At 35.0% G+C, this 17342-nt stretch overlaps 1 protein-coding gene across 3 annotated transcripts in view; it reads right to left on the minus strand.

Annotated features, from left to right (window-relative positions):
* LOC111049323 (DE-cadherin) overlaps positions 1–17342 on the minus strand; it is a 477993-nt gene that overhangs the window by 203595 nt on the left and 257056 nt on the right. The gene's annotated exons all lie outside the window — the stretch shown is intronic.

A 17342-nucleotide genomic window follows, 5' to 3' on the forward strand; every position in this document is an offset into this window, starting at 1 on the left:
GTAGATTATATAGTGAGGTCCACGTTATAATGGCAGTGGATAAAGATAGGAGATTAGCGATGCCGATTCTCTGCATCAAGTAATTATATTTCTACACTGTCAAAAACATAATTGGCGTCGTTGTGGACCTAGAAAAGGATAGTACCACCGGCTTTGTCGAATGATAGACAAGGATAGCAAAACCAAAGTTGAACAAATACTGTCATTATAACGTGGACTTCACTATAGTGATATTGTAGATTAGAAGAGTAGGATTATGTAGCTGAAAGGAGAATGAACAAAGGATCAGTCCTTGTGTGATAACTTCACATAAAAATATCCCACATTTGAAGAATATGATTCTTCAATTATTACCCTACAAAGGAAATAGGTTGGCGTGTTGAAGTGATGGAGGACTTAGACAAATTTGTTTCCTATACCAGTAGCTGTATAATTCTCTCAAATTTCTTCAATTTTGGGGGGATATTGCTGGAGTTGCTGGGAAACTATGCACTTTTATAAAGACGTTTTCCGTTCCGAACCGTTCATTTTCGCAAGCAACCCTTTCATCTTTTTACACCCCACAATTGTACTCTTTTCAGATTAAGATAGTGGTTTTGTACTGTTTTTAACAGCCCACGTGTGTGTATATCGTGCGTTGAAAGCTGAATTACTACCACCGACCAAATAATAGCCAAGTAGTGTAAGCGATTTACTTCAGCGCGGTAATTTGCCGTACGGCACGGTAAATCGCTGCAGGTAATTACGGACTAGCGGAAAGAATAATGGTACAATTTCGGCCCTTAGTCCCTGAAGTTCGTGTTCGTGTACATTTGTTAGGGCCGACCCTTTATTCAAGTTAAAACGTGTCGTTTTGGAGAAGGATCAGTCCTGATCCTTAGGAACCGAATATTGCCACTTAAATGGAATGAATGGAGCTAAGAAAACGTGCAAGTCGAAAGGCTGAAATCGCCTTACACGGGTAGAACAGTGGTAACAATGTTTCGAAAGATTTTAAAAAGATAAATCTAGTATTATATATTTGAAATTCTGTGCTGTTCTGGAGGTGGATGATGTTGTGCTAGATAGTTTGGTCATTAGATAACATACTTATTGACATGGACTACTTTTAAATTAATAAAACAAAATAAATCTTATAGCACCCTTTATTTAAAAAAAAAACTTTAAAATAGTTGAACAACTAGTTTCGGGTAACACCATCTCAGTAATCTCAATAATTAAAAAATTCAATAACTGTTTAATAATTGTTCAAAACACTCATTGACATGGTCTACTTTTAAATTAATAAAACAAAATAAATCTTATAGCACCCTTTATTTAAAAAAAAACTTTAAAATAGTTGAAAAACTAGTTTCGGTTTACACCATCTTCAGGTTATAAATTAAAATAAAATTCAATAACCGTTTACTAATTGTTCAAAATATAAAATAGTTCAACTATTTTAAAGTTTTTTTTTTAAATAAAGGGTGCTATAAGATTTATTTTGTTTTATTGATTTAGTCATTAGTTTTAAAGTGAAAATTGGAATTTTTGAAGTGAAATCTGAGAACTTAACCTCATTTGAAAGTTTCATTTGTAAAAATTTGGGAGAAGACAGTTTTGGGCTATGCCTGTTGTCGTCTCCCAATCATATTATATATTATAATTATGATTTGTGATTGTCAATGAAATGAATTAATTAATTAAGTATCCATTATGAATGAAAATGACTTGATATTGTCAAAGCAACTGATTTATTGAAGCAAGTTAATGCCTTTTAATAAAAGAATTCCAGTATACAGATGGAAATAAATTGGAAGTTGCATTTGTTCAAATGCTAATTAATGAATAATTATTATTAAACGAAAATCCCAATTAAATGTTGTAAATCACACCGAAGACTTCTGCTACTGCAGATATTGACAACAGGAACACAGCTAGATGGAAATTCCAGCTGTTTACCCTGTTGTCAATATGCTCAATAAAAATAATGAGCATAAAGAATAAATTAAATATCAAAAGATACTAATTCTTTGAATACTTGAATCTTTAATTCTCATTAGTGTTCTTAATAAGACTTTCCCTTATGGAAATTCCAACTGAATTCTAGATGAACATTCCAGCTGTTTACCCTGTTGTCAATATTTGCAGTAGCAGAAGTCTTCGGGTTGATTTTCAGAATTTAATTGGGATTTTCGTTTAATATAATAATTATGAACTTGAGTATATTGGGATTTTTAATTTATTTATTATTCAGTTAAATGATTGATTCATCAATACAATTGGAAATCATACAGCAATGACTGGGGAGATCAACAGGCTCAGCCCAAAACTTCTCTTCTTCCAAATTTTATAAGCAGAAATCTCGATATTAGATGTTCTGGATCTAGGTTTATCATTACATTATTATATAGAATACATAATTGATACAAGATATTTTTCAAAACAGAGGGGGCAGTACTTCATTCACTAGTAGGAATAAACTAGAAATATACTTAGTGCCGTACACTAATACAAAAATTTGAGTATAATTATCTGTCCAAAAACTAGAAACTGGAAATTTTGAATTTAGAAGGATTGAATATTTAATAAGAATTTAATATTCAACCTAATAATCACTGAAAACTCAAGAAAATCTAAGTTACTTCAGAAAATGTGAAGCCAAAAAACACCAACCAACTCACTTTCAAACTAACTTCGTCCTCCAGGGTCAAAAATAAAGGTAGTCATTCTTTGCTTTTCTTTCAGCACAGCATCTAGATTTTAGATGTTCTGGATCTAGAATTATCATTACATTATATAGGATACATAATTGATATCATAGATTTCTCAAGACAGAGGAGTGGAATACTTTACAGTTTATCTTGGAAAATGTAGCGTGTATTTTAATTCCAAGAGAAATACGTGCTCAGTAAACAGAAGGCGGACAAAGTATGGATGCGAATGAAGCGGGGATGGAGAAGAAAGATACGGAGGAGGTGGAGAAGAAGGAGGATGGAGAGATGATGAATAAAAAAAAGGAGTGGAAGGACGGAGAGGGATTGAAGAATATGGAAACGGAATATTTGAAGAAAAATGAGAAGTAGTAGTTGAAGAAGAGGGAGAAGGAGAAAGAGATGAAGAAGAGAAAAGGGAAGAAGAAGGTGGCAAAGAAGAAGGATAAAGAGAAAATGAAAAGATGTGAAGAAGCAGGAGGGGTGAACGAAGCAGAGGAGCAGACGAAGAAGGAGAAGAAGGAGAAGACGACGGCGAAGAAGGAGAAGAAGAGAAGACGACGGAGAAGAAGGAGAAGAAGAAGAAGAATGAGAAAAAGGAGAAGGACAAGAAGAAAAAGGAGAAATATGTCGAGGAGGAGAAGTGGAAGAGGGATAGGAAGAATGAGGAAGAGGAGGAGTGGGTAATCGGAGATGAGGGATGGGAGTAAAATGAGTAGGAGGAAGATGGAAATGAGAAGACAAAGAAGTAGAAAAACAAGAAAAGGAATCTTTTCTTAAGGATGGTGTAGAAGTGGGAAAACTGGAGAAGAATAAAGGAGAAGGAGAAAGTGATAAGGAGATGGAGAATCAGGAGAAAGCGTATAAAGATATTGAGGAGGAAGAGGTGGAGGAGGGGGTGGAGGAGGTAGAGGAGGAGATGAAGGAGAATGAGGAGGAGGAGAGGAGGAGGAGGTGGAGGTGGTGTTGGAGGTGGTGGATTGATTGATTGAGTACTTTATTTATATAGATTACGATATATACTGGCTTATACACTTATATACAATAGCTTACAATACAGCAGAATTATGGATGAATTTAAATAATATAGACTAAGAAAATAATTATTGAACTGTATATGATATGAAAAAGCAATTATTGTAATATAATAACTATAGATAATAATTATATTGTAATGCATCTACATAAATTGGCGGAGCTTTGGACATATCAATGTCCATTCTTCGGAAACAATATTCAAAATATCCTCCCCACTAACTCTCTACCAAAAGAGGAGGATGCGAAGAAGAAGGAGGAGGAGGAAGTGGAGGTGGCGGAGAAGAAGGAGGAGGAAGTAGAGGTGGTGGTGAAGGATGAGGAGGACAGGAAGGAGGTGGAGGAGAAGGACGAGAAGAAGGTGATGAAGAAGGATCTAAGAAAACCACTTGAGATTCGAGATGAGTTATGCTATTCAAATACGTGAAGGCCAAACACAGCCAAGTAGAGGCTGCTTTTTATACATGTCACGAGACTTTTTCACTTTTATTATGCATTTTTCCACAAAAATAAGAGTACAGGACTACGCAAGTTGACAAAAATGTCTCTTTTCTCCTGTCAAGTACAAGTTTCGGGTCCAGGCCACGAGGCCACTCTCGTTTGCTTTGGTTAAATAGAGAGACTTATACAAGCTTTTGGTGCTGGTGGGATCTCGTCAAATGTGCTCGTGGTAACTTAGTAATTCTGTCATGAGATTTTCCCGGAATTAAATTCACTGCGGGGAAAAATTCCAGAATTAGAATTACTGGATTACACGTGTTCACTGATAACCTAAACTACTCACACTTGTATAGATTTAAAGATATCTAGATAAGGAGATATGTAGAATGGAAGAGACTTCATAATTTATTGGAACTATAGTGTGGTCCACGTTATAATGGCAGTGGATAAAGATAGAAAAATTGCGATGACGATTCTCTGCATTAATTATATTTCTACACTGTCAAAAACATAATTGGCATCGTTGTGGACCTAGGAAAGGATAGTACCACCGGCTATGTCGAATGATAGACAAGGATAGCAAAACCAAAGTTGATCAAATACTGTCATTATAACGTGGACCTCACTATAGTTCCGATTCTCACACTATTATCTATCTCTAGTAGACTCAAATCTGGAACATTAATCAGCACAATAAATATATGAATAAGAAAAATAATGAATAAAATGTTTATTTCCCAAAAAAAAAACTAAAACTACAACATCAATTACACAAAATATTAGATAAATTACAATATTACATACAATAGTTAGTTACAAAGATTCTTATGTGTCTTCTACTTGTTTAGATTTTTCTGTGTGGAAATTGACCTACTCCACTATGGCGTACCATGTGCTAGAGTAGGTTTTGTTAGTTTTTTGTGCGTATTATTAATTAGTTAGTGTTTACTAAGTCAATATAGGCTAGGTGTTCCTCACATAAGCTGAATTTCAATTTGTCTTGCCCATAGAATGAGATTAACATAACCTGAAAACTTATATTTTATTTATAATAATAATATACATTTTTCTTTTGTTTTCCTTTTTCCTTCGTCCTGGTACCCCCAGAAGAAAGGAGTTTATTATAGAAAATATAACAATCAAAAATGAAAAATACACTTATAAAAAGAAATCTTACAAATAGAACAAATGAAGAATAATAGAAAAAACAAGAATGGCAAAAGATAAGAAGATTCCCTTTCAGTGGAAAATTTCAAATATTATAAATCAGACGAAATATAAATTCTCCAAAACCTTCTAAAGAAGGTTTGACTGGAGGAGTCAAGTTTTACATTATATTGAAAAAAAACCATAGAAATAGTACATTGATATAATCAATCAGTGATCCCAAAATAATAAGTTTCAATTCAAATCATATCATAAGAAAAATAATAATAATAATAAAATAATAATAAAATAATAATAATAATAATAATAATAATACTAATAAATAATAATGAATGAATATTTATTCAATGACAAGTAGCCTACATTACAGAATAAAAATAATCAAATATTGAATACAACAAAAATGCGTAGTGTACAGTCAATGAATACAAACAATACTGATTGAAAGAATAAACTTTGCAAACAGGAACATATATCATGATTGAGAATAAAATTAGGAATTCGCTTAGCATACAAAAATTAGAAATGTTTCAAAGGTAAAAGGGAAGATTAGGGAGGTTGTGGAAACTTTTGAATAGCAATAATATGTTGATATTATTCCAAATGCTTTGATTATTTTAGATATCAAACACAAGTAACTGAAAGTTTGAGTACTAGACAATCTGAAGTACAGGACAAAATGAATGTCACCCGATTGGTCATGAGCTGTTGACCAATGAAGGTCGAGCTTTACTGTCATTGGCCGAGACTAGACACGCCCAAGTATTCCTAATATGATTATGGGACCGTTCAACAATAAATAACAAATATGAAGATAATTTTTCCATTTATTTCAATAAAGCTACTTGAAAGTTGATTACCGTACGTAGAATTACTAGTAGCCTACTCCTTATATTGTTCTCATACACTACTAAATTTGAAGAAAATCTTACTATTGAAATTTATTTTATTTGGAAACTTGTATTCTACGAGTATTCATCGAGGAATATTTTTTATACAACAATGAGAAATTTCAGCAGAGCTAATATTTTTCAGTTCTTCATAATCGGAATTGGAGCGTTTTGTTTGGAATTGCTTATTTTAATTGGGCTTTTTAAAATTGGGCATTTGGAGGTTGAGATTGGTTCTACTTCGTTCAGCTTACATTTTGTCACATGATAGAATCATATGATAAAATGTAAGGTGTCATTGAGTGAGTTGAGTTCAATCCAAATTCATTAAATTCTCCGATTAGTAAAATGGAAATTGATATCAAAAATCATTATTCATTAATTCATTCATCTACAATGCAAATGACACTAATGTAAAAAAATTGGTGGATAAAATAATAAGGTAGTCATTGTGCTATTTTTCTTCCAAATTTATAGATGACAAAGTCCAATATAAGGTTAGAATTTCACGTGTACAAATTTTAGTCTAAAATAAATATTAAAACTATAAATTATGAATTCATAATATTATTATTTAACGAAAATCCAAAATAAATGCTGCAAATCACCCCGAAGACCTCTGCTACTGCAGACATTGACAACAGGGTTAACAGCTAGATGGAAATTCGATGAGAACTACTATCCAAAAATTAGTTGCCAGCCCGGGAATCGAACCCGGTACCTCCCAATTGCTAGTCAGGAATGCTTACCCTTACACCAAACTGACAATCTCTGGATAGCAGCGCTCATTTTATACAAAGCCTTTGTATAGTCAGTTTGGTGTAAGGGTACTGACAATCTCTTGATAGCAGCGCTCATTTTATACGAAGCCTTTGTATAGTCAGTTTGGTGTAAGGGAGAAGCATTCCTGACTAGCAATTGGGAGGTATCGGGTTCGATTCCCGGGCTGGCAACTAATTTTTGGATAGTAGTTCTCATCGAATTTCCATCTAGCTGTTAATCCTGTTGTCAATGTCTGCAGTAGCATAGGTCTTCGGGGTGATTTGCAGCATTTATTTGGGATTTTCGTTGAATAATAATAATTATATATTAATTAGCATTTGAATAAATTAATGCATCTCTATTTAATTCCATCTGTAATTATGAATTTAAATGTCTTGAATTTATAAATTGATTAGAAATATTCCACTTAATGTATCTGTTACCAACATGAACGTCCTTCATGATCGATACCTTTGATGTCAGTGAAACTAAAGCACAACCGCCCACTTGATATCTCCAGCTATCTCCAACTTGGTTCCGAGAAGGACGCAATTATTGTGATCAAACAAACATTCCTTGATAAGTTATCATCAAACAAATTTCTGCGACCAATTTGCACAAAGAGCAAGTGACCGAATTCTCGAGCAACCAGTCCTATCAATAGAGACACCGATAATTTCCAGAGTGACCAACAAACCAGTCCTATTGAGACACCAATAATTTCTAGAGCAGGAAATACCGTCTGTGCGACCAATTCGAGAGGAGCTGGCTTGAGTGAGATTTCCTTTGAACTGACTGTATTAGCAGAATGGGTGGTATTGGTGTTTATTCATAAGGAGAACTGACAATTTAGAGAGGAGCTGTGGGAGTAGGAATCCCTTCAATCTGTCAGAATTATTTGAATGGGTGGCATTGATATTTCTCATAAGAAATACTGACAGTATAAATCTTCATTTCTGAGCGAGATTTCAATGTGAAATTCACTATTAACTGTCAGCATTATTTGAATGGATAGCATTGATATTTCTCATAAGGAATACTGACAGTTCAAATCTTCATTTCCGAGCGAATTTCAACGTTAGATTCACTATTAACTGTCAGCATTATTTGAATGGGTGGCATTAGTGTTACTCATAAGGAGTACTGACAGTTCAAATCTTGTTTTTGTGAGATTTGAGAAGTGCGATTCATTTGAAACTGTCAGTATTATTTGAATGAGTGACATTGATGTTTATTCATAAGGAATACTGACAGTACAAATCTTCATTTCGGAGCAAGATTTATTTTATTTATTCATTTATTGTATAAAATACTATAGTCATAATACAATTATAACATTGGAGGAAAAACTAGGCTGAGCCTGTACTATTTCTCTCCAAAAATTTTGATAAAATGTCAATTTTGTCCAAAAGATAACTTTATGTAATCACACACTGCTTCGTCACTTGATTTTCGGTCCAAGAATGAAGATTTAATATTTTGAATTTTGAAGGTTGATTTTATTTATTTATTTATTTATTCATATGCAAGTACAATTCAGGTAAAAACAACAGGCATTTGCCCAAAACTGCTTCAAACCTTAATTTGGAATACACAGTCTAAAGGTTATGCTACTTAAAATAAATTACAAATATTATAAAGGTTATACTTTGAATAAATTACAGAATATATCACAATAAATTAAAAACTTTAGAAATATTGCATTTATTTAAAAAAATTGAATACAAAATTAAAAACCTACTCACTATGAGATTCAATATGAGATTCACTTCAACTGGCAGTATTAGTTTAATAGGTAGGTATTGATGTTATTCATAAGGATTGCTGCCAATAATTTTGAGAGATGTCAGAGTGAGGTTCATTTAAAACCTGCAGCTTTAGTTAAATGGGTAGAATTGATACTATTCATATGAAATGGTGACAGATTGAAGTGAATTTGGATGTAGCCCTTTGATGAGCAATTAGGTTGGAGGTTCCAATCATAGCGTTGCAAGGGCTATCAATGCTTTCACAGAGGGATCAATCGAACCTGTTGAAGTAGGGATGGTACTGAGAGTTGGAGGGGACAGGGAGGAGGTAGGAGGAGAGAAGGAGAAGGAGGTTATAAAGGGAGGAATGGGAGAGAGAGAGGAATCGGAGGAGTATGAGAAAGAGGAAGTGGAGGAGATAAAATTGAGTGGAAGAGAGAGGAGGTAGATACGATGAAGAAGGAGAAGAAGAAAGAGGGGGTGAGGGGGATAAGGAATGGGAGAAAGAGGAGGTGAAGAAGATAAATGAAGAGTGGGAGAAAGAGGAGGTTGAAGAGAAAAAAGATAAGGGAGGAATAGGAAAAATTAGAAGTGGAGGGTAAAGCACAAAAATAGGGGTAGGAGAAAGAGGAGGTGGAGAATATAAGGGCGGAGTAGAAGATAGAGGCGGTGATGGAGGAAGGAGATAATCTCTTCCCTTATGGGAAGAAAAGAAGGGGAAGAGATTGATGAACAGTAAAGAAGGAGTGGATGACAAAAAGAAATAAGGATGATAATAATTTTAAGGATAAGAAGCAGAGAATATAAGTGAAATCTAACCTCATTCTTTTTTGAAACTTTTATTTGTGAAAATTTGGGAGAAGACAGTTCTGGGCTATGCCTGTTTTCTTCTCCCAATCATATTATATATTATAATAATTATGATTTGTGATTGCGAATGAAAAAATAAATAAAAAGTTTAAGTGAATTAATGAATATGAAATTGGTGACCAGAAAGGATAGACGAATGGAAGAGACGAGTGGGCAAAGAAAAAGAGGAAGAAGGAGAAGCATATGACGAGCAGATGGACGAGACGAAGAAGGGTATGGGCAGAAGACAGAAGTAGGGAAAAGAGAATAAATAAAAGATTATAAAATTCTATGAATAACAGAAAGGGAATTAAGGGAAGCAGAAAAACTATTAAACTAAGCCTTAATATCAAACTAAGGAGGGGGTAGTTGAGGAAGAAAAGGGGGAGAGGAGAGGGGAGCGGTGAAGGAGTAGAACAAAGAGGAAGGGTAAAAGGCGGAAGAGCAAAAGGAAAGACGAGAAAATTAGAAGAAAACGTAGTAGAGGAACCGAAGTGTGAGCGAAGATGAAGAAGGAAAAGCAGAAGTATAAAAGAAGAAGTGTAGGAGGAGGAGGAGAAGGAGGAGGAGGAGGAGGAGAAGGAGGAGGAGGAGGAGGAGGAGGAGGAGGAGGAGGAAAAAGAGGAGGAAGAAGAAAAGTAAGAAAAGTAAGAAGAGAGAGAAAAAGAAGAATGAGAAGGAGAAGAAGGAGAAGAAGAAGAAGAAGAAGAAGAAGAAGAAGAAGAAAACGAAGAAGAAGAGAAGAAGAAGAAGAGAAGAAGAAGAAAAAAAAAGAAGAAGAAGAAGAAGAAGAAGAAGAAGAAGAAGAAGAAAGAGAAGAAGAAGAATAAACAGGGTTAATAGAAATCCATACTAGATGTCATAGACATTGATGACATTGGGATTTAGCAGACATTTGGATTTCATTACCTACAACAAGGTCCGTCCGATAAGTGAAAACCGAATTTCGATTATAGTAGAGGTTAGTTGCAAACTAAATAATGGGAACTCCACCACTCGGAACTAGGTTATGTTTGTTTCAATAGTTCTGTGATTAATGGCTGCTAACTCTCTGGACGTAGTTGTTGTACTGACAATTGCAGCAACAACTTTTAATTTGATTTATTACTCTCGCTCAACAAAGTACCGATTAGTTTCGTGTAATACTATAGAGTGGAATTCATCTTAAACTGTCATCATTGAGAGGTTGGTTCATTGTCAAATTAAATTTTCGAACAGTTAAATTCTATCACTGATTTACGTTATCAGAAATCAAACAGGTCTAAATGATAACGGAATTAGGTGTATAGATCAAGTAATTGAATGAAACCGAGTTGATATTGCTAGAAACACTCATTTATTGAGATAATTTGAGATACTAGTTTCAGTTGTTACACAATAATTATCAACTAGTAGTTCTGTGAACAGTAGACCTCGCGCAGTTATAACGACGTCCCAAACCATAAGCACATCCACACTGATACACTAACTATTTATTTGATCAGATCATGCTTACACAAGATTTGATATTATCATTTAACGCTTTCCGGAATTTACCGCGAGAAAACCAGAGGATATCTAGGCGCCCAGACGAGCTGTTACAAGCTCTTTGCATCCTATTTAATAGTGCATAGAAATTGCATTCAATGAGGCATGCAATTTATAGTCTACACAGCTGCTAATTTTTTACCAAGTTACATTGACATATTGAATTGCATGCGTCATGGCATGCAATTTATAGTCAACTCGACAGCTGATTTATGATGAATAATTCTATAGTCTGATTTTCACTTCAATATTGACGTATGAAGGAGGCTCCTTTTTCCTTTTATATTATCCTTGAAATGCAAAATTTCCAAAAACCTTGTATATACGTCGACGCGCAATTTAAAAAGGAACATACCTGTCAAATTTCATGAAAATCTATTACCGCGTTTCGCCGTAAATGCGCTTCATATAAACATTTAAACATTAAGAGACATGCCAAACCGTCGACTTGAATCTTAGACCTCACTTCGCTCGGTCAATTAAGTTAAGATCGTACTATGGTGAGATTCATTTACTACTGTCAGTGCCGGTTGCACAAAAGCCGGTTGAATTTTAATCGTGATTAATCCCACAAGAACCAATCAGAGAAGCCGTCTCATCAAAAAGGCCTTTTCTGATTCGTTCTCGTGAAATTTAAACAGGGTTAAAAATTATTGTTTAAATTCAAACACGGCTTTTGTGCAACCGGGTCTCAGTATTTAGAGTTGGGTTTGTTGTCAAATATTACAATTTTATTATTGATTTGTTGATTTTTGAGTAATTGATTCCTTGTTTGATCAGCAATTTGTTATTAAACTTTATTGTCGATAATAATATAGTGAATGTGAATTATGTATCTATTTTGAAGAGACAATAAAGCAATTTCTATTTCAATCAAACAGGCCTAATATTCAGACCCTGGATAATAACCAAATCAGATGAAAAGGTAAGACTATGAAAGAAAATAAATGCTGGGGGCTGTGTCTCAATTTATCCAACAGATAAGACTACATCAAAGTCATATCCCTGAATAATAACTGAATCAGATGAATAGATACGATTATAACAAATGCTAAGGGACCGTCTCAATTCAACCCAAGGAATACAACAGCAAGGTCACTTTTAAGGATATCTTGTTATTCTTCAAAAATGTTTATGAGCCCACCTTCAAAGAAAGTAAAAACAGAGCAATGGACAAAGCAAATAATACACTTTTCTAATACAATCCACTCAGCTTTTCCTCCATTTAGCCCTTTTTGTCACACTCTCCCATTATTTTTTCCCCGTGTCTGTCCTGAGAGACTCTACGGAAAGCGATTTTTCAAGAGCTCCCCAAAGACACGGCTAGAAAGCGTTCTCTACGTCCACAGGGATTTCGAGTGTGCGAAAGAGGTGGAATGAGTGAGAAAGAGAGAATGAGTGAGAGGAAAAGAGTGATCAAGAGGGGGGGGAGAAAGAGAGAGCGAGAGTGAATGATAAAAAAGAATCTCTCTCACCTTTTCTTTTCTTATCCTCGATAATTCCTATTGGTGGTTTCCCTTTTATCTTGTTAGAAAGTGAGCGAGACGAAAAACCCTTTCACTTTTCCATTCTATTGATAATCCTTGACGGCGGTTTTCTTTTTATCTTGTAAGAAAAGCGGAGTGAGTGGGAACGAGAATTCGATCTTTTCACTTTTTCATTTTATCGATAATAATAATAATTCTTAACGGTGGTTCTCCTTTTATCTTGTAAGGAAAAGGAGTGAAGGGGCGAGGGAAAGAGGCACAAGGGTGAGAAAGGGATGTAATACTTTTACTCTTTTGATAATTTTTATGGAAGTTTTCGTTCTTGATGGAAATTCTTTATCCCCGTCTCCTTACAATTTTGAACAAATATAATTTCACGTTATCTGCCGCTTCCTCAGTTGGTTTTCTCACTTATATTCTTCTCATACAGAAGTTGAAGGAAGAGGAGATGAGGAAGAAGATGGAGAAGGAGGAGGAGGATGAGGAGGAGAAGGAGGAGGAGAAGGAGGTGAATGAGCAGGTGAAGGCGGGTGAAGGAGCAGGAGGAGTAGGAGGAGGATGAGGAGTAGAAGGAGGGGGAGGAGGAGCAGGAGGATAAGGAGGGGGAGGAGGAGCAGGAGGAGTAGGAGGAGAAGAGGAAGAAGATCAAGAAGAAGAAGAAAGAGATGATGAGGAACCATAACAGTCTTGTATGAAAGAGCCTTGGGATATCGAGACAAGATAATTTTTCGTGGTGAAAGTCATCTGTATTTTATGTAAAATTTTATTACTGAATAAAAGTGCTCTTTTACTGATGATTCAATGTTACAAGCTATGAAAACATATATTGATTTGATTTGAAGATATCTATATTATCATAAACATTATACATCGATATCCAGCATGATTATCACAACACGGAAAGATATCTCTGAAGGTGCGTACAGATATACGCGCCTCCAACACGCTCCGCAATCGCTCCACGTACGCTGCGCACCCGCTCCGCGATCGCTCCGATTATAAACGTTACGGGAGATGTTAGCTCTTCTCGCGTTCCACTCTTGCTCCCCGGTCGATCATCAATCGATCTGCTCGAGTGACGTTCGGTTGCGGAGCAGAGCGAAAGTCAGTACGCACCTTTAGAATCAAAGCTCAAAAGCTCTTAAAATCAAATTTGAATTAATTGAATTGACGTGAATTGTTTGTAAAATTTAAATAAATTGGGTGGAATAGAGGCAGAACATCAAGTGAAGATTCATTCAGTTGAAAGTACTCAAGATTAGATTAGAGTTCTCTATTCATGTATGTTAATGGTATCTTACGTCACAAGGATGGGAAAGGGCCTTTTGCAGTCGAGAATGATGTTTCTTCAAGGCGTGACTAGCTGAGACTAGAATTTCATTCGAGCACTGCAATAGTTATTTGTGCAACTAGTGCGCAAAGTGACAGTTTGCTGCACCGAAAGAAACGTTTACGCCCGAGCCGTAGGCGAGGGCGGAATGGTTTCTTGAGTGCAGCAGAGGAACTTTGCGCACGTATTCACATTAAGTTTTCCTACAGTTACCATTGCATATGAAAAGTGGTTAATTATGGGTAAAATTGCCTGAAATGCATGAAATGTTTTCTGTGTAATTTATTTTGATAAAAACCTTAATCCTAAAATCCTAAAGTCCTCGTGTCCTTGGTTATAATATATAATGTAATAATTAGCGCGTTGTGCTTCGTTGCACCTCTGCTCACTATAGCAGCCCAGTCATTGTTACCAACTTCATTTTGATTTTGCTGCACTGTTGCTCCATATAACCTACTAAGTATTTTGCGTTGCCATGTTGCAAATCTGGAGTGCAGAAAAATTTTTCCCGCACTAGAGCGGAAAAAGTGATTCTTTGCGTTCTGTAATCAGTGCAGCAATGGCCACTTTTCAACGTAACTGTAGGAAAAAGACTTTTTCCTACAGTTACGTGGAAAAGTGGCCATTGCTGCACTGATACAGAACGCAAAGATCACTTTTCGCTCTAGTGCGGGAAAAATTTTTCTGCACTCCAGATTTGCAACATGGCAACGCAAAATACTTAGTAGGTTATATGGAGCAACAGTGCAGCAAAATCAAAAGAAGTTGGTACAGTGCTGCTGTGGCTGCTATAGTGAGCAGAGGTGCAACGAAGCACAACGCGCTAATTATTATTCATTATATATTATAACCACGACAACGAGGACTTTAGGATTTTAGGATTAAGGTTTTTATCATAATAAAATTACACAGAAAACATTTGATGCATTTCAGGCAATTTTACCCATAATTACCCACTTTTCATATTCAATGGTAACTGTAGGAAAAACTTAATGTGAAATACGTGCGCAAAGTTCCTCTGCTGCACTCAAGAAACATTCCGCCCTCGCCTACGGCTCGGGCGTAAACGTTTCTTTCGTGCAGCAAACTGGACACTTTGCGCACTAGTTGCACAAATAACTTTACATCCAACTAACGTACACTATTTTTTGTCATAACAATCTAAAGAAGAATAATTGAATAATAGAAAACATTACCTGTTTGTGCTGAAGTTACTACATGCATTCTATAAACATAACCTAGTTTACAAATTCCGAATCAGGTATTTTGCGGAAGTTGACAAAACTTCCACCTGGAGCGCTGATAGTTATTTGTATATCTAGAGTCAAAAGTACGACTTTTTCTCCCTGTGGGAAAAAATTTGAAGCCCGAGGCGAAGCCGAGGGCAACAATTTTCCTGAGGGAGAAAACGTATTTTTCGCTCGTGATATACACATCATTTTCCCTCCATCTACATTTTTATAGAAACTGCAAATAATATCATTTTAATAACTTACGTATTGGTGACAATGCTTCCTAACTACATAACCTAAAATCTGAAACCTAAAAAGTCTGATTGGCACTACCGATTGCGCTATCTATCGGCTAAAGTTGTAAGAATTATATCAGCAGGGCGTCTACCAAAAATGGCTGACTCCAGATCACGCGATTCAGATTTGAATTGCAGATCAAAAATATTTGTTGGCTGGTATTTTGAATAAATAAAATATTTTTAAATTGTATAATTTTTATCGTCTACTAATATTAAGAATATAATATCATACAAACATATATTTCATGAGTTGATCAAATTTCTGGTTGTGGTATTGAATTCAGTTGACTTAATGACAGACACCTCTATTATGCTTTCTCATATGAGCTTCGACCTTCTAACCTATTACAATGTAAATTTTAATGTTTTTCTGTTTTTTACTACCGAGAGCGAAAAAGTGACACTTTAGTATTTATGTTTCAGGGAGTAAAGTTAGTACTTTAGACAGTAGGTGGAGGAAAAGTATATTTATGACTCAAACACTCATTTATATCAAATGCTAGTATTCATTATTAAATTAATTTATCAGGATGAAGACTGAATGCAATAAGAATTACGATATTATAATATTGTGATGTAACTACATGAATCGCCAGTATTCCATAAAACAATACATTGTCGATTATCTGAAAAGGATATAAAATGATATCCTTCCCATTAACACACGACCGGGAAATAAGATGGAGACATATTGGAGAGTAAAGCAAGATAAAATACGAAAGAAGTACTCTGAAAAAATAGATGCCCCAAGAAATACAAGGTACTGAAAAATTGATAAAATCAGGAGTTCAAGAGAAATATTTTGGATAGAAGACACAGATGAAGTAAGACATTATTAGAGAGAGACTATAGTGACAAAGTAGATTGTAGAGAAAAACGTCAGCTTGGAAGGGATGTGAAAGATAAAGAAAGAGAATCAAAAGAGGTCAGATAATCAGTTTGGTAGCATTAAATGCTGAGAGGGGAAATGATGGTGGGGTGTTGATAAAGGGGTGGGGGTAAGGCAACCCCTAATAACCTTAGCTCTTTACAGTCGGCTATAAAAAATGCATAAACCCCGTTGTTGTATGCCAATATAGCCTATTTTTGCTTATTATTACCTTTCCACCACGTTTCACTGCACCCTCTCATCATTTTAACAACTATTTTTTCTCTCTCTACTTTCTAGGTCATTCGTAAAAAGCTGATAACAAGGTCAAGGCTGTCTCTCATCGATTTACTCTTAAATTCGTTTTTTCCGGTTTTTAAAACTGTCTACAAGTATTTATCATTATTCATTCACATATTCTTTCTCTAATACTTCCTTTTATTCTCATAATTTTCTAATTATCTTTCTCCTCACATTTTTCCCTTTTCTTCCCCTCCAGGGTTTACTAGTCTTCTCTTCCCCATTCTTCCCCATTAATTCTTCTTATATAAAACTTTTTTAACTGGTTCCATATTCTAATCAATTTCTCCCGTTCTTAGGTTTTCTGAATATCAAACTTTTGTTTTTTCTTCTTGTTCATCTATTTGCTGTTTTTCTTTTCTCCTTCTTCTTCTTCTTGTTCATGTGCATGTTGTTGTTGTTCCTCTTCTTCTCCTTCATCTTCTTCTTCTCCTCCTTCTTCTTCTTCTTCTCCTCCCCTTCATCTTTTGCTCCAGATTATTAATTTCCTCTTCTTCTACTTCTCTTTCAGCTTCCTTTACTTCTTTCTTTTCTTCCTTCTCTATGGTTTATGTTTTAATGTTTAAATGTTTTAATGTTTAAATGTTTAAATGTTTTATGTTTAATGTTTAAATGTTAAATGTTTAATGTTTAATGTTTGAATTTTAAATGTTTTAATGTTTATATATGTTTTTATGTTGAGCATTTACGGCGAACGCGGTAATAGATTCTCAT

Source organism: Nilaparvata lugens, chromosome 4, assembly GCF_014356525.2.
Source record: "Nilaparvata lugens isolate BPH chromosome 4, ASM1435652v1, whole genome shotgun sequence".
Taxonomy (NCBI): domain Eukaryota; kingdom Metazoa; phylum Arthropoda; class Insecta; order Hemiptera; family Delphacidae; genus Nilaparvata; species Nilaparvata lugens.